This window comes from Equus przewalskii, chromosome 7 (assembly GCF_037783145.1).
Source record: "Equus przewalskii isolate Varuska chromosome 7, EquPr2, whole genome shotgun sequence".
NCBI lineage: Eukaryota > Metazoa > Chordata > Mammalia > Perissodactyla > Equidae > Equus > Equus przewalskii.
Window position 1 is genome coordinate 2418153 of NC_091837.1, and position 22019 is coordinate 2440171.

Consider the following 22019-nt stretch of genomic DNA (forward strand, 5'->3'; position numbering starts at 1 on the left):
TCAGGGAGCATGATACCTTCAGCTTTGTTCTTCTTTTAAGATTGCCTTGGCTATTCAAGGTCTTTTGTGGTTTCATACATATTTTAGGATTATTTATTCTAGGTCTGTGAAAAATGCCATTGGAATTTTAATAGGGATGCATTAAATCTGTAGATTGCTCTGGGTAGTATGGACATTTTAACAATATTAATTCTTCCAATCCATGAGCATGGTAGATCTTTCCATTTATTTGTGTTGTCTTCAATTTCTCTCATCAATGTCTTGTAGTTCTTAGTGTACAGGTCTTTTACCTCCTTGGTTAAATTTATTGCTAGGTATTTTATTCCTTTTGATATAATTGTAAATGGAATTGTTTTCTTTTTTTTCCCCCAAAGATTGGCACCTGAGCTAACAACTGTTGCCAATCTTCTTTTTTTTCTGCTTTATCTCCCCAAACCACCCCTGTACATAGATGTGTATCTTAGTTGCAGGTCCTTCTAGTTATGGCATGTGGGGCGCCACCTTAACATGGCCTGATGAGTGGTGCAATGTCCACGCCCAGGATCCGAACTGGCAAAACCCTAGGCCATGGCTGCGGAGCGCACGAACTTAACCACTCAGCCATGGGGCCGGCCCTGGAATTGTTTTCTTAATTTCTGTTTCTGATAGTTCATTATTAGTGTATAGAAACACAACTGATTTCTGTATATTTATTTCATATCCTGCAACTTTACTGAACTCATTTATTAGCTCTAATAGTTTCTTGATGGAGCCCTTAGAGCTTTTTATATATAGTATCAAGTCATATTCAAAAAGTGACAGTTTTACTTTTTCCTTTCCAATTTGGATGCTTTTTATTTCTTTTTCTTGTCTGATTGCTGTAGCTAGGACTTCTAATAATATGTTGAATAAGAATGGCGAGAGTGGGCATCCTTGTCTTGTTCCTAATGTTAGAAGAGAACCTTTCAGCTTTTCACCATTGAGTATGATGTTAGACATGGGTTTGTCATATATGGCCTTTATCATATTGAGGTATGTTCCCACTATACCCACTTTGTTGTGGGGTTTATCATAAATGGATGTTGAATTTTGCTAAATGCTTTTTCTGCATCTATTGAGATGATCATATGATTTTTATCCTTCACTTTGTTAATGTGGTGTATCACATCAATTGATTTGTGGATATTGAACCATCCTTGCATCCTTGTAATAAATCCCAGTTGGTCATGGTATATGATCCTTTTAATACGCTGTTGAATTTGGTTTGCTTATATTTCATTGAAGATTTTTGCATCTATGTTCATCAAGGATATTGACCTGTAATTTTCTTTTTTTGTGATGTCTTTGTCTGTTTTTGGTATCAGGGTGATGCTGGCCTTGTAGAATGAGTTTGGGAGTGATCCTCCTTCAATTTTTTGGGATGGTTTGAGAAGGAAGGGTATTAACTCTTCTTTAAATATTTGTTAGAATTCACCTGTGAGGCCATCTGGTCCTGGACTTGTGTTTGTTGGGAGTTTTTTTATTATGATTCAATTTCATTTCTAGTAATTGGTCTGTTCAGATTTTATCTTTCTTCCTGATTCAGTCTTGGAAGATTGTATCTTTCTAGGAATTTATCCATTTATTCTAGGTTGTCCAATTTATTACATATAATTGCTCATAGTAATCTCTTATGATCCTTTGTATTTCTGTGGTGTCAGTTGTAACTTCTCTTTCATTTCTTTTTTCTTTTTTAGATTGGCACCTAAGCTAACTTCTGTTGCCAATCTTCTTTTTTTCCTTCTTCTTCTCCCCAAAGCCCCCCAGTACACAGTTGTATATTCTAGTCATAGGTCCTTATAGCTCTGCTCTGTGGGAAGCCACCTTAACATGGCCTGATGAGCAGTGCTAGGTCTGCATCCAGGATCCAAACTGGCAAAACCCTGGGCTGCTGAAGCAGAGAGTGCGAACTTAACCACTCAGCCACAGGGCAGGCCCCCCTCACTTCTGATTTTATTTGTTTGAGCCCTCTCTCTTTTTCTTGATGAGTTTGGCTAAAGATTTATCAATTTTGTTTATCTTTTCAAAGAACTAGCTCTTGGTTTCATTGATCTTTTCTATTGTTTTTTTAGTCTCTCATTTATTTCCACTCTGAGTTTTATTATTTCTTTCCTTCTCCTAACTTTGGGCTTTGTTGCTTCTTCTTTTTCTAGTTCCCTTAGGTGTAAAGTTAGATTATTTGAGATTTTTCTTGTTCCTTGAGATAGGCCTGGGTTGCCATAAACTTCCCTCTAGAACTGCATGCTGCATCCTATAGATTTTGGACCATGTGTTTCCCTTTTCATTTGTCTCAAGGTATTTTTTTTATTTCCTCTTTGATTTCTTCATTGACCCATTGGTTATTTAGTAGCATGTTGTTTAGCCTCAATGTGTTTTTTTCCCCAGTTTTCTTCTTGTAATTGATTTCTAGTTTCATACTGTTGTGGTCAGAAAAGATGCTTGATATAATTTAAATCTTCTTAAATTTATTGAGACTTGTATCATGGCCTAACCTGTGATCTGTCCTAGAGAATGTTCCATGTGCATTTGAAAAGAATGTGCACTCTGCCATCTTTGGATGAAATGTTCTGTATATATCCATTAAATACATCTGGTCTAATGGGTCATTTAAGACCAGTGTTTCCTTGTTGATTTTCTGTCTGGATGATCTATCCAATGATGTAAGTGAGGTGTTAAAGTCCCCTACTATTATTTTTTTTCATTCTCCTCCCCAAAGCCCTCTAGTACATAGTTGTATATTCTTAGTTGTATGTCCTTCTGGTTGTGCTGTGTGGGGAGCATGGCCTGATGAGCAGTGCCATGTCCGTGCCCAGGATCCGAACCAGCAAAACCCTGGGCCGCCAAAGTGGAGTGCACAAACTCAACCACTCGGCCATGGGGCCAGCCCCCCCTACTATTATTGTTACTGTTAGTTTCTCCTTTTATGTCTGTTAATATTTGCTTTATGTATTGAGGTGCTCCTGTATTGGGTGCATACATATTTACAAGCGTTATATCTTGTTGGATTGCTCCCTTTATCATTATGTAATGCCTTTCTTTGTCTCATTACAGTTTTGGGTTTTTTTTTTTTTTTTTGAGGAAGATTAGCCCTGAACTAACTACTGCCAGTCCTTCTCTTTTTGCTGAGGAAGCCTGGCCCTGAGCTAACATCCATGCCCATCTTCCTCTACTTTGTATGTGGGACGCCTACCACAGCATGGCATGCCAAGTGGTGCCATGTCCGCACCCAGGATCCGAACTAGTGAACCCCGGGCCACCGAGAAACGGAACATGCAAACCTAACCTCTGTGCCACCAGGCCGGGCCCCACAGTTTTTGTTTTTAAGTCTATTTTTTCTGATATAAGTATAGCTACTTCAGCTTTCTTTTCATTACCATTTTCATGGAATATCTTTTTCCGTCCCTTCACTTTCCGTCTGTGAGTGTCTTTAGATCTGAAGTATGTCTGTTATAGGCAGCATAAATATGGGTCTTGTATCTTTATCCATTCAGCCACCTTATGTCCTTTGATTGCAGCATTTAGTCCATTTACATGTAAAGTAATTATTGATAGGTATGTAGTTACAAGCATACCTCTTTTTACTGTGCTTTTTTTTTTATTGCACTTCACAGATAATTGCATTTATTACAAGACCTTCCATCAGCAAAAAGATTACAACTTGCTGTAGGCTCAGGTGATGGTTAACATTTTTTAGCAATAAAGTATTTTTTAATTAAGGTATGTTCAGGTTGTAGGTTTTTTCCTTTCCTTGTTTTTTTTACACATAATGCTATTGCACACTTAAAAGACTACAGTATAGTGTAAACATAACTTTTATATGTACTGAGAAACCAAAACTTTTGTGAGGCTCACTTTATTGTGATATTCACTTTATTGCCGTAGTCTGGAACTGAGCCTGCAATATCTTCAAGGTATGCCTATATTGCCATTTTGTTAATTGTTTTTGCATTTCATCTTTGTTCCTTTCTTCTTCTCTAGCTCTCTTCCCTTGTGATTTGATGACTTTCTTTAGTGCAACGTTTAGATTCCTTTCTCTCTATTTTTTGTGTATCTGTTACAGATTTTTGGTTTGTGGTTATCATAAGGTTCATATACAACAACCAGTATATATAACAGTCTATTTTAAGTTGATGGTCTCTTAATTCTGAACACATTCTAAAAGTCCTACATTTTTACCACCACCACCCCGCGTTTTGTTTTTGATGTCATATTTTACCTCCCTTTACTTTCTGTATCCCTTAACTTCTTATTGCAGATAAAGATGATTTTACTACTTTTGTCTTTTAACCTTCATACGAACTTTCTAAGTGGTTGGTCCACTACCTTTACTATATGCTTGCCTTTACCAGTGAGATTTTTTCTTTCGTGGTTTTCTTATTTCTGTTTGTGGCCTTTTCCCTTTCACTTAAAGAAGTCCCTTTAACAGTTCCTGTAAAGTCAGTTTAGTGATGATGAACTCCTCTAGTTTTTGCTTGTCTGGAAAACTCTCTCTCCTTCCATTCTGAATGATGACTTTGCCTGGGAGAGTGTTCTTGGCTGTACGTTTTTTCCTTTCAGCACTTTGAATATATCATGCCACTCCTTTCTAGCCTGCAAAGGTTCTGCTGAAAAGTCATCTGATGTCTATTGGGAGTTTCCATGACTTGTTGCTTTTCTCTTACTACTTTTAAGATTCTCTCTTTATCTTTTTTGTTTCGTTTTGTTTTAAGATTTTATTTTTTTCTTTTTCTCCCAAAGCCCCCCAGTACATAGTTGTGTACTTTTAGTTGTAGGTCCTTCCAGTTGTGGCATGCAGGATGCTGCCGCAGCATGGCTTGGTGAGTGGTGCCATGTCCGCGCCCAGGACTTGAACCGGTGAAACCCTGGGCCGCTGAAGCAGAGCACATGAACCTAACCACTCGGCCATGGGGCCAGCCCCCCTCTTTATCTTTAACTTTTGACATTTTCATTATAATATGTCTTTGTGTGGACCTCTTTGGGTTCATCTTGTTTGGGACTCTTCGTGCTTCCTGGACCTGAATGTCTGTTTCCTTACCCAGGTTAGGAAAATTTTTAGCTATTATTTCTTCAAATAAGTTCTCTGCCCCTTCCTTTCTCCTTCTGGGACCCCTATAACGCAAATGTTAGAATGCTCGATATTGTCCCAGAGGTCCCTTAAACTATCCTCACTTTTATTTATTTATTTTTTGAGATCACATTGGTTTATACTTTGTGTAAATTTCAGGTGTGCATTATTATATTTCAGCTTCTGTATAAAATGCATCGTGTTCATCACCAAAAGTCCAGTTTTTGTCCATCACCACACATATGTGCCCCTTTACCCCTTTGGCCCTCCCCTGCCCCTTTCTCTGGTAACCACCAATTGGTTCTCCTTATCTATCTTTTTGTTTGTTTGTCTTCCACATATGAGTGAAATCAGATGGTATTTGTCTTTCTCTAACTTATTTTGCTTAGCGTAATACCTTTGAGGTCTATCCATGTCACAAATGGCACGATTTTCTTTTTTATGTCTGAGTAGTATTCCACTGTGTATATATATCACATCTTCTTTATCCATTCATCTGTTGATGGGCACGTGGGTTGCTTCCATATCTTGGCTATTGTGAATAATGCTGTGATGAACGTAGGGGTGCATATATCTTTTTGAATTAGTGTTTTTGTGTTCTTTGGATAAATATCCAGAAGTGGAATAGCTGGATCATATGGTAGTTCTATTTTTAATTTTCTGAGAACTCTCTATACTGTTTTCCATAGTGGCTGCATGAGTTTGCATTCCTACCAGTGGTATATGAGGGTTCCCTTTTCTCCGCATCCTCTCCAACACTTCTCGTCTTTTTAGTAATAGCCATTCTGACAGGCATGAAGTGATATCTCATTGTAGTTTTGATTTGCATTTCCCTAATTATCAGTGATGTTGAACACCTTTTCATGTGCCTGTTGGCCATCCATATATCTTCTTTGGAAAAATGCCCATTTTTTGATCACTTTGTTCATTTTTTGTTGTTGTTGAGTTGTATGAGATCTTTATATATTTGGGGAATTAACTCCTTGTTGGATATATGATTTGCAACTATTTTCTCCCAGTTGGTGGGTTGTCTTTTTGTTTTGTTGATGGTTTCTTTTGCCATGCAGGCACTTTTTAGTATGACATAGTCCCACTTATTGTTTCTTTTGTTTCCCTTGCCTGAGGAGACATGGTATTCAAAAAGATACTTCGAAGACCAATGTCAAAGAGTATACTGCCTATGTTTTATTGTAGGAGTTTTAAGGTTTCAGGTCTTACATTCAAGTCTAATCCACTTTGAGTTTCTACCTCTTAATTGATGTGTTTTAAGCCATATGTATTTAATGCAAATATTGGCATGTAATGTAATGTAATTACATAATGTAATGTAATATAATTATTGGTGTGTAATATAATGTATAATGTAACTATTGGTATGTAATTTAATAGGTTATTAGATTTATGTCTGTGTGGTATAATAAAAAAAATACTTAGTCTTTGTCTGGGTCCCTGGCACAGAGCTCCTAAAACCCTTGGAATTTACTGTCTTTTTTATGCTAATGAGATGAGTCATGGTGGGGAGGGGGTACCAGTGGCTAGAAGAATCAACCACACAATTAGAGGATTAAAACTTTTAGCACCACCGTTGACCTCCTGGGAGGGGAGAGGGGTCAGATATTATTGAGTTCAATCACCAATTGCCAATGATATAATCAATCACGCCTAGGTAATGAGACTTCCAGAAAAACCCCTAAAAGTTTTGGAGAGCTTCTGGGTTGGTGAACACATAAATGTGTTGGTAGAGTAGCATGCCTGGAGTGGGCATGGAAGCTCTGTACCACCCACACCTATACCTTGTCCTATACATCACTTCCATTTGGCTGAGTTGCATCCTTTATAACTAGTAATTGTAAGTGAAGTGCTTTCCTGAGTTCTGTAAGTCATTATCAAACCTGAGGGGGTTGTGGGAACCCCCGAATTTATAGTCAGCCAGGCAGAAGAGTAGGTGGCCTGGGCATCCCATTTGTAGCTGGCATCTGAAGTGGACTCAGTCTTGTGGAACTCTTTATCTTGTGGGATCTGATGCTAACTCCAGATAGTGTCATTACTGGATTGAATTTTTGGACACCCAGCTAGCGTCAGAGAATTGGTTGGTGTGGAAACAACATGTATTTGGCATCAGAGAAAAAACCCAAACAAACCACACACATGTGGTATTAGAAAACACCATCCATTCCTCCATCTTATTATTTGTCTTCTGTTTGTTCCCTCCGTTTTTCTATTCCTCTGCCTTCCCTTTTTCCTTTCCTGGGTTCACTGCTATGGGCACCGCATGCCCAGGATGGGGAGAGGGCAGAAGGAGTGACTTTGGCTGAGGTCTCAGGCAGCAGAAAAGCTGCTGGCCCTGTTCAGGCTCCTCAGATCCTGCCTCTCTCTGTCACCATCTCAAAACCCTTCTCCCTGCAGTGCTGCACACTGTAGACTTTTCTGTTGAGTTCTCAGACCCTATCCTGACCCCATGAGCCTCCTCAGTCGGAACAGTCCCTGGAGGCCCCCTCCCCCCACAACAGGTGCTACTGAATTCAATGTCTAGAAAACATTTCCCCCTTTGCCTGGACTAATTTAACATTTTTTGAGGACCTGATCTGTAAGTGACCATGTACCTGTGATGCATTGGGAGTATGAAGTCTACAAAGACCTGTTACCAGCACCATCGAGGGCAGACAACTGACTCCTCCATCTACTGTTCGTATATGCATAAAATCTCTCTTAAGAGGGTCACTAGACGAACACACTGGGGCAGGCTCATCCTACTTGAGCTGATGGAGTTATTTTTAAGGTTTCTTCTTATCCTGATCTCCTGATAATCACAAAACCCCTACATTTTATGGAATATGGGCTGTTTATGGGGGTTGTGAGGTAGGTCACCACGTAGACAGGCCTCGGCCCCTGTGACATCATGGGATAGCATGGAACTTTGAATCAGGTTTTAGATGCCATTCCTTACCACCTTGATACCAGGAGCATCTTGAGGTCAGCACATTCCCCTAAAGGGTCTGTGTAGAATGAGAGCAGCTGGAAACCACACAGAACAGGATGCATAAGAAATAGGAAGTAGAAGCATGGAAGGAGGGGATGATCCCCTGAAAACGAGAGACGTGTACTGGCCACAGCAAGCTTAGGATGACGTCCAGAGTGAACGCACGGGGCTAGGAGTAAACACTGGACTTGGTGAATAAGGGAGGACATGTGCAGGTAATTGTTTCCTGAACTAGAAAGTCTCTGATCTGGCTTGTGAATTCAGTCAATCAAAAAGAGCACTTCGATCTTATAAAACCAACTGAAAGAACCACTTCTCCTCGTTTGTATGAAGAGAAGTCAGTAAGGAGTGACTCTCAGAAGACAACTGGAGTGAGGATACATGGTGCCACCATGCCCCCACAAAGCTGAATAAAGTCTCCCCTGGTCCAGGATCCCAGTCCTGCCTGAGACCCAGGACATAAATACGTTCTACGGTGGGATCAGGGTCATCAAGGTCTGCATGGTCCCTGTTTCTCTTCTACCCTGAGCTCTTCCTTCTGACTCTCACAGCAACAGCACCTCCCAAGGTTCCAGCTTCCCTTCAAAGTCACTGTGGGAGTGTTTCTCTGACTCCACAGAAAGCACCATCCCTGGAATGCAGTACGCTGCAGCTGCTCCGAGGCAGCCATTTGGGGCTGAGAAAGCAGCTCTCCACTGCTTCCTCCAAAGGCAGGAGCAGCCCAGTGGCAGGACTGCCCATGAGTCTCCTCGTCAACAGACCCTGAGCCTCTGATGTAAGAAGCCAGATGTGATGGAGATAGGTAGGCTCTGCTTACTGCCTGTCACTCTGAGACTGGCCTTCTCTCAAGGGAGAGCTCGACGTCACCATTGTTGGTGAGTTTCATTTTAGTACACCAGGTGTAAAAATAACCGCTCATCCCAGACTGGAGGACTCGGTTTCTGGGTGCTCTTGAGAGTCAGCCTTCCTGAGTTCTCAAACATATTTAATGGGAAGTTGGGAGGGGAAGAGTTAATGACCATGAGCACAAATTCACTTTCAACTGCTGTTACCATGACAAACTGTTACCATGACAATTTAAAAGTTATTTTGAACAACCAAAAAGAGTCACAGTACTCAGAACTTGTGAAGCCTGGTCCCTTTCTATGTCACAATGAGAAGATTATTGGGCCAGAACTGGCTGGAGTCAGATACGAGCAGATGTCTGGCACCAGCATCTTTAGGTCCAGAGAGCGATTGAGGACACAGAGTCAGGAGCTTCCCTGAGTCTGAGGAAAGGGACAGGAGAAACTAGGAGGGCTTCTTGGTTTCTGCTTGTGCTAGAACATCCTGTAGCCACCAACCCAGAAGCCATGGCTCAGCGTACAGGCAAGTTTGGCCTGTTGTTCCCAGGGCTACAGAGAGGGAGGGCAGCTGAGTAAGCACTGGTTGGAGAACAGACAGATCACTGGGCTAGGCCAGGTTGACCTGCTCTGAGGTCTGAGCCACAGGGGGTCACTCATGCTGGGGAGCAGCCCCCAGGTCTCTGAGGGCTCTTTCTACCCACGCAGTGAGAGAGGAGCACAGGAGGAGACCAAGAAAGCTATAGGAGATGCGGTGGGACTGGGTTACCCTGGGCCTTTCTGCCCCTTCACTGACCTGCAGAGGAGGGGCTACTCATATAAACTTGTCCCCGCTTGTGCCTTCTCCAGTCCTTCCTTGAGCACTGCTTCAGGCCTGAGCCAAGGGCCTGTGGAGAGGGGGTCTGACAGGGCTGTGTACGCCATTAGTTACTTCAGAAATTTTGAAAGCACATAAATAAACAACCACTTATGGCACCACTACCCAAAGAAAGCGTCAGTGCTTTGGTGGATTTTTCTCCCACTCATTTTCCTGAGCCCATTATACGACTGATTGTAAACTACATCCGTCCTGAACATAAAAATACCACGTGCCTTCTGTGGGGCAAAGGAATGAATGAAGACCAGACGGGCCCAATCAGCTCCGATTAGCTAAAGGGGTGGGGAGCGGATGAGCCCTAGGGTGGAGAGCACCAGAAAACCCACAGCCAGTCACTCCCCACCCCAAGAAATAACAACTCAGGTCTGATCTTCAACGTTTGCTTCTCAGGAGAAGCAACAGTAGGGAGAGACTCTCAGACTGTGACTGCCCAGCTCTGTGGGTTTGGAGGCAGAAGGATGGGAAAACAACTTCCCTGAGACCAGTCTCCACTTCTCCACTCAGCACAAGCCAGGCCTTAGGCAACTGCCCTGGTGTTGCAGCTGAATACACCTGCTTCAGAGTGTGCGTTTGTGGACAGTTTGTCTCAAGGCAATGAGACTCCAGCACCTCCCTACCTATTCTGTCCTCTAACAACCAAGTTAGTGACAGTGTTGAACTTTACCTGAGCCCTGTGCTCCAAAAAAACAGCTAGGCTTAAGAAATCCTCCAATCTTTTGTTTGGGGAAACCCTCCCCCCCAACATCTGTCTTCTAGGAAACAGCTTAACTCAAAAAATTACCCTTCCCCATGGCTTAGATAAGACTCGCTGTCCACTGTTTCTCATGGCTCCCATAAGAGTCAAGGATGGCTCCCTTGTTTACCTTTGGCAAGGCCAGACACAGACCCTTTTGCCTGAACCTGCTGACAAGGCTACACACAGACACTCCAACTTCTTGTTCTTTGAGTAACTGAGATTAGAAGTGTCTGTCTCGCTGAAACTAGCTAACCACAGAGGAAAACGGTTGCTGGTCAGATAACTTAGACTTGCCCTTCTTGCAAACAACTCCACCTGCAACTTGGTTATCCCTTACTACAGAGGACGAAGGTAGAACCAATCTGCCGAGACACTCTGATCTGTGGATCTGGGGTGCCCTCCCTGTTGCAATAACCTAAATAAAGTCTTCTCCTTAACTGCCCACTGTGTTTTCTCTTTGACACTAGGCTACCTCCTGCCAGGCCAAAGCCACCATCCCACATATCCCCCTTCCAAACTGTCCCCCTGGACCTCATTGCCATGTTTTTCTCCATTTTCCTTCTCTAATCCTACCAGGGTTGATCTGGGAGGCTAGTGTCTTGTATAATTTCTAAACAGAAAAAACAATTATCATCTAGTCATAAGACCTCCTCTTGCTGAGCCTATCACCCAGAAAAAATCACTTCCGTTTAGGAGAGAATAACCATCATAAAAATAAATGTAAGACCTCTCTCCCAGCCTCCCCAGTTCAAGGAGAAAAAGTTCCTAGAGAAAAATCACTGTTAGAAGGGATCATTGGTCAGGCACATTCCAATATTTGCTCCCCACAAAGTTCCTCCTGCTCTTAGGAAGTTTTTATTCTAATGATGGGCAGGTGGAGATACAGTACCCTAGGCACACAAATAAACATGTTGTATGATAGATATTAACAAGTATTACAAAGGAAAATGGGGAAGGGGAAGAGATCATGTCCGCAGGCAGGCTAAGACTAGATCTATACGTACATTACATTTTTTAAAGACTAAATCTATAGATTAAAAAAAGATTGAAAAGATATATCACCTAATCACAATGTGAACCTTATCTGGATCTTGATTTAAATGAACAATTTATGAGATGCCTGGAAACTTGAGCCCAGACTAGATATTTGATGATACAGAATTGTTTTTTACAGGTGATAAAATGATGTTGTGGTTATATTTTGTGCTTTGGAGATCAATGCTGAAATATTTGCAGATGGAGTGCTGTGACGTCAGGGAATCGCTTCCAAGAAATTCAGAAGGAAAGAGGAGAGCATGAGTGTCACTGCAAGGGGACTGGAAAAGAGCTAATGACCCTGAAGCTGGGTGATGAGTAGTGGGATCTATTGTACTGGTTTTTTCTACTTTTGTGTTTCTACAAAAAGAGGCTTTTTAAAAAAAAAAAAATGCTGTTATGAGCTGAATTGTGCCCCCCTTCCCAAATTCAAATGTTGAAGTCCTAACCCCCAGGACCTCAGAATGTGACTGTATTTGGAGACAGGGCTTTTAAAGAGGTAATTAAGGTGAAACAAGGCCATAGGGTGGGCCCTGATCCAATGTGACTGGTGTCTTTAGTAAGAGGAAATTAGGACACAGACATGTGCACACAGAGGAAACCTATCTGAGAACACTGCCAGATGGTGGGCACTCGTAAGCCAAGCAGAGAAGATGCAGAAGAAACCAACTCTGCCGACACCTTGATCTTAAGACATCTAGCCTCCAGAACTGTGAGAAATGTGTTTAAGCCACCTACTCTGTGGCATTTTGTTAGGTATGGCAGCCCTAGTAAACTAATATAATGCCTTCAAGAAATAAATGAAAAACTGGAAAAAAAGAAACTAGAGAATTTAGATGAATGCCGGGCAAGTTTACTAAGTACAGCTTTCTGATTCTACAACACTTATTGTAGCAAAGTTGTAAAATTCAAATGATCACATGCTTACAAAAATGTGAAAGATTAAAGATGCAAAATACTAAGAACCATAATGCTTAGGATTTACTGAGGTCTTATTACACGCCAAAAACTAGGGTACAGCTCTCCGTGAAGTTTATTTATTTATTTATTTATTTTGAGGAAGATTAGCCCTGAGCTAACTACTGCCAATCCTCCTCTTTTTGCTGAGGAAGCCTGGCCCGGAGCTAACATCCATGCCCATCTTCCTCTACTTTATATGTGGGACACCTACCACAGCATGGCTTTTGCCAAGCGGTGCCATGTCCGCACCCGGGATCCGGGCCGGTGAACCCCAGGTGACTGGGAAGTGGAACGTGTGCACTTAACCGCTGCACCACCGGGCTGGCCCCTCCGTGAAGTATTTTGTTTACTCCTCCCAACAACTTGATGATTGTACTACTGTACCTATTTTATAAATGAAGAAATTAAGGGTCAAAGAGATTAGGTAATTTAGTCAAATAATTTAGTTGGGGTGTGAGGTTTCAACTCAGGCCATTTGATTCCATGCAGAACACCCACTCATAGCCACTCCGTTTCTTTGGCAGCTTTCCTAGTGTTTCCTTCTCATCCTTGGGAATTCCAGTCATTTAGAGCTTGCTGCCAACACCTGAAGTGAGATAGTAGAAAGTTTCTCTCTCAAAGCAAGAGCGTATATCCCTCTCCTGTTCCTCTTTCTCCAGCGCAGCATTAGGAATTTATGTCCTCAAAACCATTGCTGAATGAGGCTGAGTTAGCAATGACAGCTTTAGACTTTTATCCAGATACCTCCAGGATCCTCTGTAAAGGGTCAACCACTTAAAGTAGAGCATTCCTTCATGCCACATGATGTATGGACCTGAGATGTCACTTTACTTGGTGTTCTATGGAAAGGTGGCCTCTGTTACTATATGGGGTAACTGTAATTTGCCAATTCCATATTGTCTTTATCCTAAGGTTATTAATCTAACTCATACATTATAAACACATGATCGGGAAGGATAATTTGAATAACTCTTTGACAGGACTTACAAGGCCATACAAAATCCAGCCCTGCTTTCCTCTTCCTCTCTACTTCTCTCCATTCCATCATTAATATCTCAGTTCAAACAAAGCTAACTCAGTTCCCCACAGCTGCCGTGCTCCAGCTCACTGTGGGGCCTTCTCACATGCTGTTACACTTGCCTGGAATGTTCATTCTCTCTTCTCTTCCTTCCATTGTCTCTTCTTCCGAGAATCTTTTCATGAGCCTAAACACCCCAAACTATGGTGACAATCCACCTCTCAGTTTCCTTTTACCGTTTTTTAAAGGCAATATGAACCACCTTATTCATACTTTCCTAAAATAAAGAGCTTTCAGTTTGTGATGAATCTTTGTTTGGCATAGGTGGTTTGCCAAGAGAGTGCCATGGGCCGCCAGGACAAGATGAAGCAAAGCAGGCAAGTTTTCATTAACTCACACAAACGTGAAAGAGCAAGTATAAATTCAACGCTTACTATGTACAAGGCTCAGTGTTGTGTGATATACATATTTCCTCACAGTAACTCTAAAACAAGTACAATTATTTTCTGCACTTTAGAGATAAAAATATGAAGTTTAGGGAACTTAAGTAACTTAATGAAATCACTCAGGAAGTGAGACAAAGCCAAGATTTAAGCACAGATCTGTGTGACGTTAGATCACAGCTTGCGATGCTAACAACTCTCCTAAGTGGTAAGAAAACCTCTGAGGAAAGGCTGAGACCAACGCCGTGGTGGAGATGCCGGCCCCACACAGCCCTTTGAGCTTTCTTTAACCTTTTCCTTATCCTTTAACCACGACTCCAGGCAGTAAAGGGCTTTATGCAAATTCCTTACCTCCAGTCCCAGGAGGAGGAAGAGGCTCTTCTCACCCCGCCACACCCCCATCGTGTCACTCCCGGCTCCTGGACCTATCAGGGCCAACCCAGCCCTGCCTACAGCGGTCATTCATGGAGATCCGGTTCCAGGCGCAGTACCTGGCCTTTAACTTCCGCGGCCTCTTCAAACCCTAGGAACTAAGGAGCAACACTCAGCTAGCAGCCGGCAGAGTGGGACCGGGGACGGACTTACGGCCCCGCCGGAAGTGCCCGGGGCCACGGCGTGCAACTGCCGCCCGCCATTTTGGCTTCATCCTGCCGAGTTCCGCCTCGGCTCCTAGAGGACCCTCCGTGTCCTGCTACCGCTGGAAGTGGGTCCCCCCCGGTCCCAAACGAGGTTCTTCGTGGAGGGTCCGAGAATCGCTTTGCCAACATAACATTCCTTGAGTTGTTTCAGGGTCTAGTCCTTTTCTGGAATCCTGGGTATGTGAAGACAGGTCACGCGGCAGTGCCTCCTTCCCACATTCGCGTAGAAAATGGGTCCTCCCTTTGAATGCTTCTTTGTGTTAACGATAACCCATTGCTTGCTTCAAACATCGGTAGGGTAGGCATTCAGAATCCGGAGAGGTTAGTGACTGAAAGTCCGGCCGAGTTAGAGACCCAGAGTTCTCACCCTGAGGGGCTTCACAATAATAGTAGACAAGACTTTCTGCTAAAACCGCCGTCAGGTAGATTCTGTTAATCCTCTCATTTTATGGATGAGGAAACTGAAGCTTAGCTTAAGTAAAATGTACCTGTCGCTCAGCCAGTAAGTGGTAGAGCCACAATTTCAGTGCCAAGCTCTGTGCCACAGCCTCGTCCATTTACCCGGAACCGTGCTGCAGAACGGAAAACCAGGGCTCATCTGCTTCGCTGCTGAAGGCATGCGTGTCCAAGTTTTGTTTTACATTTGTCAAGTGTGAATATAATAAGCTTTATTTGCTTCCAGTTAAAAATGGAGAATGTTAGAAGTAGAGCAAGCGAAAAGGAATAAGATTGTGTGTTGTGAACTAATAAGGATGGAGGCAGGAACATGTAATACTGAGACAGGGAAAAATACGAGAAAAAAAAATAAGTGACAAAAAGACAAACAGGACAGGATCCAGATATACTGAAAGGTCCTAAAGGAAACAGAAAAATGACCAGCAGGTGGAGAGGCAGGCATATCTGAGAGTTTCCAACCATGTATTGAAATAGGACTTAAATCAAGAAATAGATAAAATTCCTTATCAAAATCTAAGCTCGCACCGTATGGAACTTCTTTTGGTTCTTCAGGCCGACAACTCTGTCTTGCTGCTGTGCCTACACGCTTGTTCTTCTGTCAGCTTCACAAGCTGGTCCCCCGTCTTCTTCAGGCGTATTCCTACACATCCTGTTGGTCTCATCTTTTGTACGGCTTCCTCTGCAAAGCATTCCTGGACTTCCCAAGTCTGGCTTAGGTGTCCCTGGGAAGAATTCCCAACACCTCCTATGAGTCACTGCTTTGTGGTTAGGATAAATCCAGGACTTTATAGAGATTATTTCTTTCTTTTGACACAGCAGCTGTACGGAGCTGTTTTCGTTCAAGGACACCTGCCTTTGGCTGGAAAAATACTAAAATTTTGCTTTTTCGTTTTGTAATTAGTGAGCAATGAGGCAACAGAACCCCCCTTATCCCACATCTCACGGGATGCTGTCACATGATAGAAGCTTAAGAAATTTATGTATTAAAAGGATAAGGAAATGAATGAATTCCACATTGTATTGCATAACCAACACTCCCCTCTCTCTCATGCTTCCATTTTAATGAATGGTTAATGTGGAACCAAGAATCAAATCAAGTTATTCTATAACTTGGCTTAAACCTAATACATTGTATTTTAAGGGGGGATTCCTGAAAGCACAAACTGACTCAGAAACAGAGTCCAGTTTCGAGGGAACTATTCTCTGTTAGGGAGAAGAGCTTGAATTGACTCTCATCTAACTTGGATTTACAACCTGCAGATTACATTCACTTGTTGAGACGTGTATTGAGTTCCTAGTATGTGTCAAGCTCTATTCTAGAAGCTGGGGTTAATGGCGGTGAACAAACATGCAAGAACCTGTCACTCAAGTGGAAGAAGGCAGACAATCCAGAAGGAAATTAGTTTTAGATGGTGGTAAATGCCACAGAAAATAAAGCAGGTAATAAGGCTTTGGTGGGATTCAAGGAGGAAGTACTTCAGTTAGGGAAGTGATTTCCAATGCACAATCTGGGAACAAGAATGAGTTCCAGGGGCCAGCCCAGTGGCACGGCAGTTAAGTGTGCACGCTCTGCTTCGGTGGCCTGGGGTTCACCGGTTCGAATCCTGGGTGCGGACATGGCACTGCTTGGCAAGCCATGCTGTGGTAGCTGTCCCACGTATAAAATAGAGGAAGATGGGCACAGATGTTAGCTCAGGGCCAGTCTTCCTCAAAAAAAAAAAGAATGAGTTCCATTGCCAGGGCAATAAGGGGATGGAATATCCCAATCTAGGAGAGGCATATCTCTAATTATACATACGTAATTGACAACGTGATTTAAAGATTAGCCATTTGGTTAGTTTGATTCATTTTAATAATTTCCAAGAGCCTGAATAATTCTGTGTATACTGACTAAATTTGATTTTCGACTGCAAGTGCTGAGAGCCAGACTCCAGAATGTGGTGCCCATCCCAAAGTATTGCTGCTCGTGGATGCCTGACTAGAACATTGTCCAGCAACTAGAATGGCCCCATTCCTTCATTACTTTCTCACATCCTGACCCACAATTTCACTAACTGGTGAGTTAAGAACTTTTGACTGTGTGTGCTTCTATCTTCCTAGCCTTAACTCATTATTGACTGATGGAATCACAGAGTTGGAGGTATTCTCACCTGTGTACCATATGGTATTGAAGTACATGGATTAAACAAAATGGTTGGAAAATCTCTACATGGGACCCTAGAATATGCACAAGTAAACACTAATATTAATAATTTAATAATAAGACCTATAATTTAATGACTGTTTACTATATGACAGGCCCTGGACTAAGGGAAAAAATGTGACTTAGCACATTTACTTCTCAGAACTGCCCTCTGAACTAAGTACCTTCCACAGGGGGAGAAGAGTGTGCAATGTTAAGAACTCCTGGCTCCAATTACTAGCTGCATGACCTCAAGCAAAGTATTCCTCAGCTATAAAGTGGGGATAACATACGACATACCTTGTAAGTTCTGTGTGTATGAAGATTAAATGAGACAGTGGTTGTAAACTGATATTAATCATTTGTTTAACGTTAGATTTTAGAGTTACTGTTGTAAGCTTTAAATGTGCAGTACTTGGTAGAGATTTGATGAATATGTACTTTAATTTTCTTTTTGTTTTCCCCTGTTTTTGTATCATTCTTTAATCAGTCTGAAAGGTTTCTGGCTTGATGTATGCCTACTTACAACTTACCATAAAAGGAGCCTCATGTATACTTCCAACAGTCCCCCAACCCCTTATGCCAAAAGCAAATAAAAACAATCCAGTTGAAAGCAATGTGTGAGCTGATAAGACTATTTACAGCACTGTGTGAAGAGGAGTGAAAGCTTCTTGCTGTTTTTCCTTTAAGGCTTATTTGGAGCATGTATATCTTAATAGAGTCAAACACACTACATAGTAAACTTTTTTATGCTTAAAAAAATTAATAGCGTGTCTAAATTATCCCATTTTATTTAAGATAGATTCATTATCATTTTAAATATTGACTGATAATCCATCATAATTCTCTTATTGACAGTTGTTTTCCATTTCATTAAGCTATAAATAACCCAGAAATAAATTATTTTGTTGACACCTTTATCCAAATTTCAGATTATTGAGGATATGACTCCTTTGCATTTTTTTCTCCTTATGGGGATGATTATGTGGGGGGTTTTCTCCTCTTTTATCTTGTTAATATGGTGAATTTTATTAAAAGGTTTGCTCATATCGGACTATCCTTCCATTTCTAGTATTTCTCACTTTGTCGTATTCTGTTGTTATTGTCATGTGGTGTTGGGTGCTGTTAAAAGAAAGTGTCCCACAGACAATTTACCGATCTAGCAATTCATGCATCAAGCAGCATCCAATCTAGCTGCTAGAAAGGAGCTCTGAAGAGCTGTACAAGGTGAGAGATTTTTATAGAAAAAAGTGAGCAGGAACAAGGAAATTGCGCTGGGCATTTGCAGGTTGGTTAAAGCAGGGTTACTTTCCTTCTATGGAGCAAAGGGAAGTCTTAGAGCCGGCTCAAGTAACTTGTGCTGAGCAGGCAAATGCTGGCTGGTTGACCTAGGCCTTCCTTTTCTAGGAGAGCCATGCATAGAAACTCAGCTAAATTTTAGTTTGCTGACGTGGGACTTAGCATGTGTGACTCCATCTTGGGCCTAATCTAGTTACTTTAACAGTGCCGTTGCATCAATATTTATAAGTGAGATTGATCTATAGTTTCCTTTTTAGAGACCATTTTGTCAATTTGTGTTTTGGGATTTTGTAATGAAACAGCTCTGTCAGTTTTTATCTGTCTTAGAGTTCAAACTTGAATCTATGGCCCCAGATGAGTGAGCTGGCTGAATGACAGACACCACCCTATGATAGGTGGGAAAAATGTACTTCCATGAAAAACACCACTGCTGAGATCATACTCCTCCAGTCTCATCTTTCCTTGTTTTCTAGTTTTTCATTGTTTTTGAGTTCCTTTGGAAGATAACTGATAGCAATGCAAAATACTAATTGTCTCTAGACATGTGTCTTTGATCCCATTCAACTGACATCCCTCCTCCTGTTCCTGCACAAAATTGGGTTTCTCTTGCCTGATGCACATAAAGAACCAATTATTATGGCATCAGCTTTTGGGAAAAGAAAACAGCTTTACTGCAAGATTGATTTACAAGGAGGCAGGAGGCATGTGCTCTCAGCTCTGTCTCCCTGATCCAGGGCTTGGAGCAGAAGATATGGGACGAAAGGTGGGGCGGTCTGAAGGGTGGAGATAGAGTGGAGGTGACGAGAAGTGAGGTCATTGTTGGCTTACTTACTATGGTAAACCTCTCCATCTATTTTCAAATGTTTCATACGAATTTTCTTTTGTCAACTTTGTTTTCATTAGGACAATGGTGAAGAAGTCATCGAAAACAGGATGTTTGTTCTGGTAAACGTTCTGTATATCTAAGTGTGTGTTTAGGATTTTTATTATTCTTATTCTGGGATAATGTTCCGGAATGAAGAAGGAGAAGGCAGTGTGTGATGAAAAAGGAAAGTACATCTAACATCTGGGGCTCTTAACACCCAAACTCACGTCCTTAAATTTGGACTTCGTGACGTGTTTTTCAGTTTCTCAATCTATTATGCCTATTATGGTTCCTGGGCAATCACGGTGAAGGAAATTGATCGTGTGCTTTACCCACATGACACCCCAGCACTGTGAGCTCTTCCACAGATAGAGTCAGCCTCATCCTCAGGCCGGACTTTGGAGATGGGTAAGTAGTGGCCAGCCCCAGAGCTGGAGCCTGAGAAGTGTTTGGGGGTCGCATCCCCCTTGCTGGGGCTCCTGTCACTCTTAAGCCACATCACAAACTGAGGGGCCTTCCCTGCTGCTGCTGATACGATGCAGTGCTGTTGGAGCTGCGCTCACTCTGGATGCAGGAGAGCTCGGCCAAGACTAACTCCCAGGGAGTTAGATGCAGAGGGTGACTGAGTCAGCACAGTCTGCGAGAGGGACCCTGGAGACGCAGATACTTGTTATGTCCTGGAGGAAGGACAAGAGGGAAGGACAGTCACTACATGTGGCTGGGAGGTAGTTTCAGTGGGCTGCAGAGTCTGGATACTGTGGGTTGTCCTGACCTGAGCAGCAAAAGAAGAGTGTGAGTAGGAAGAGTGGGGCCCTGGCCGTGGTGCAGACACCCCAGAGCTCTGCTGAGACAGACATACTGCAGCTCTCTGTTATCCCCCTCAAACTCCAAGAAAAGGGCCCTCCATGCAAATTTGCCCCTTTTCCTCTGGCGAACCAAACCCATCCTTTGTCCCTATGTGCCCTCCCTGAAGTGTCCGGGTGTCAATTCTGAGAGGGATGGACCCGAGCTGACCCAGCTCCTGAGCCCAGTGAGCAGTGAGCAGAGAGCAGAGGACAGGAGTCTGGTTTCCCAGTCAAGAGCCTCACACACTCCTCAGCAGCAGGCCCCCAGCACCCCTGCTGCCCGAGACCCAGGTCCATCATGTTTGTGACCAGAGCTCCTGCCTCCGTCATGGCCTTGACCATGGCCCACTCCCCACCTAAGGGCAGAGTGAGGTCCCTCCTCAGGGGCAGCGTCCCACCTCATTTCAGTCTGTAGTTGTCTGCTTGGGCCTCCTCAGCAGGAATCAGAGACAGAATTCACCCCCCGTATAAGGAGTCCTCAGGGGAAGGGAGCTCATATACAAACCCTCCATGAAGGAAAACATCCATTAGCTGAGAACAGGGGCAGTTCAGCCATGACGTCACTTCCCAGGCTGCTCAGGAATCCAGGTCCTCTCTTCCTACCTGACCCCTCACTAGATGTGCACACAGGACACCCGGTGGTGAGAGTTATGGAGGATGAAGGAGCACTCTTGGTGGCTCCCTGGGGAATGAGGAGAAGCCCAAGGAGGAGAAAGAGAAGGGACTCCTGTGGCCAGAAGAGTCAGGAGACTCGAGGCTCCTTAGGAACTAAGGGACCAGAGAGGTCGGGAAAGGAGAAGGGATGTGAGGTGCACTTCTGAGGAACGATCTGGAAACATGTCCATGTCTTTTCTTCAGGGAGTCATGACAAATGACATTCTTTGGAGCATTTTACTTAAGACTGTCAGTTGCTTTGAACAGAGCCTGGGCCCCGGGGAGCCTGATATGTGTAGCTGTTAGGATCAACCATTCCTATTAGAGAGTTTGAAAATAATATGATTCATATCAAGAACCAGTCCTCTGGGGGTGGTTTAAAAATGAGAAAAATTTGAATGCTTTTATCTGGAAAAATGTCCACTCTACATGATTTTGCCAGAAAGATCACCTTTAGCCAAAAACAAAACAAAAAGAAAAACAAACAAAAACAGAAAAACATTGCTCCTTTTTACCAAAATAAAATAAAACAAAATGAGCAGGTAATAAGATTAAAAAGTAAGATTTATATGATCAGAAAAATTACAGAATTATACGCACCAGACTCTTAGCTGACTTGAGTGTGGGGAGTTTTTGGGGGCAGAGAGCACAAACTGACCGTCGGTTTGGCACGCTCTGTGTGTGAGTGTGTTACAGTGGGGTTGTGTTACTTTGAGATATTAATGCACCAAAATGTTTAAATGGGTTAGTGAAAATCTAAAGTCATTACTTAAGAAAGCTAGTTGATGAATTTAGCTGAGAAAAAAAGCTCTCTTTTAATTTTGCATTGACAAGGATACCACCTCTTGAAACATTATTTTCTTTGTAAGTCTTGCTCTTTTTTGAAACAATTTTGATTAAATCACACAACAGGAATTTTATGAAATTTTATTCATTATTGAGTAGAAATTAATTTTAACAAACATGTTTGCACACTGAGTTTTCTTGGAACTGCTCCGTTTCTGAGGATGTAGAGATTTTCATAGTGAATTTTGCTTTCCTTTTCCTCCCACTGCAATAAACAAGGATTTGCAGGTCTGCCTAGTCTCTCACACACAGGAGGAGGC

The 22019-nt window shown here is 42.5% G+C and overlaps 1 long non-coding RNA gene across 1 annotated transcript; it reads left to right on the top strand.

Moving 5' to 3' along the window:
* Nucleotides 1-16869: 16869 nt before the first annotated feature.
* On the top strand, nucleotides 16870-17867 carry LOC139084418 (uncharacterized). Its single transcript, XR_011541755.1, has 2 exons — nucleotides 16870-17125; nucleotides 17445-17867. It is a non-coding gene; the product is annotated as an uncharacterized lncRNA (long non-coding RNA).
* The last annotated feature ends 4152 nt before the right edge of the window (nucleotides 17868-22019 follow it).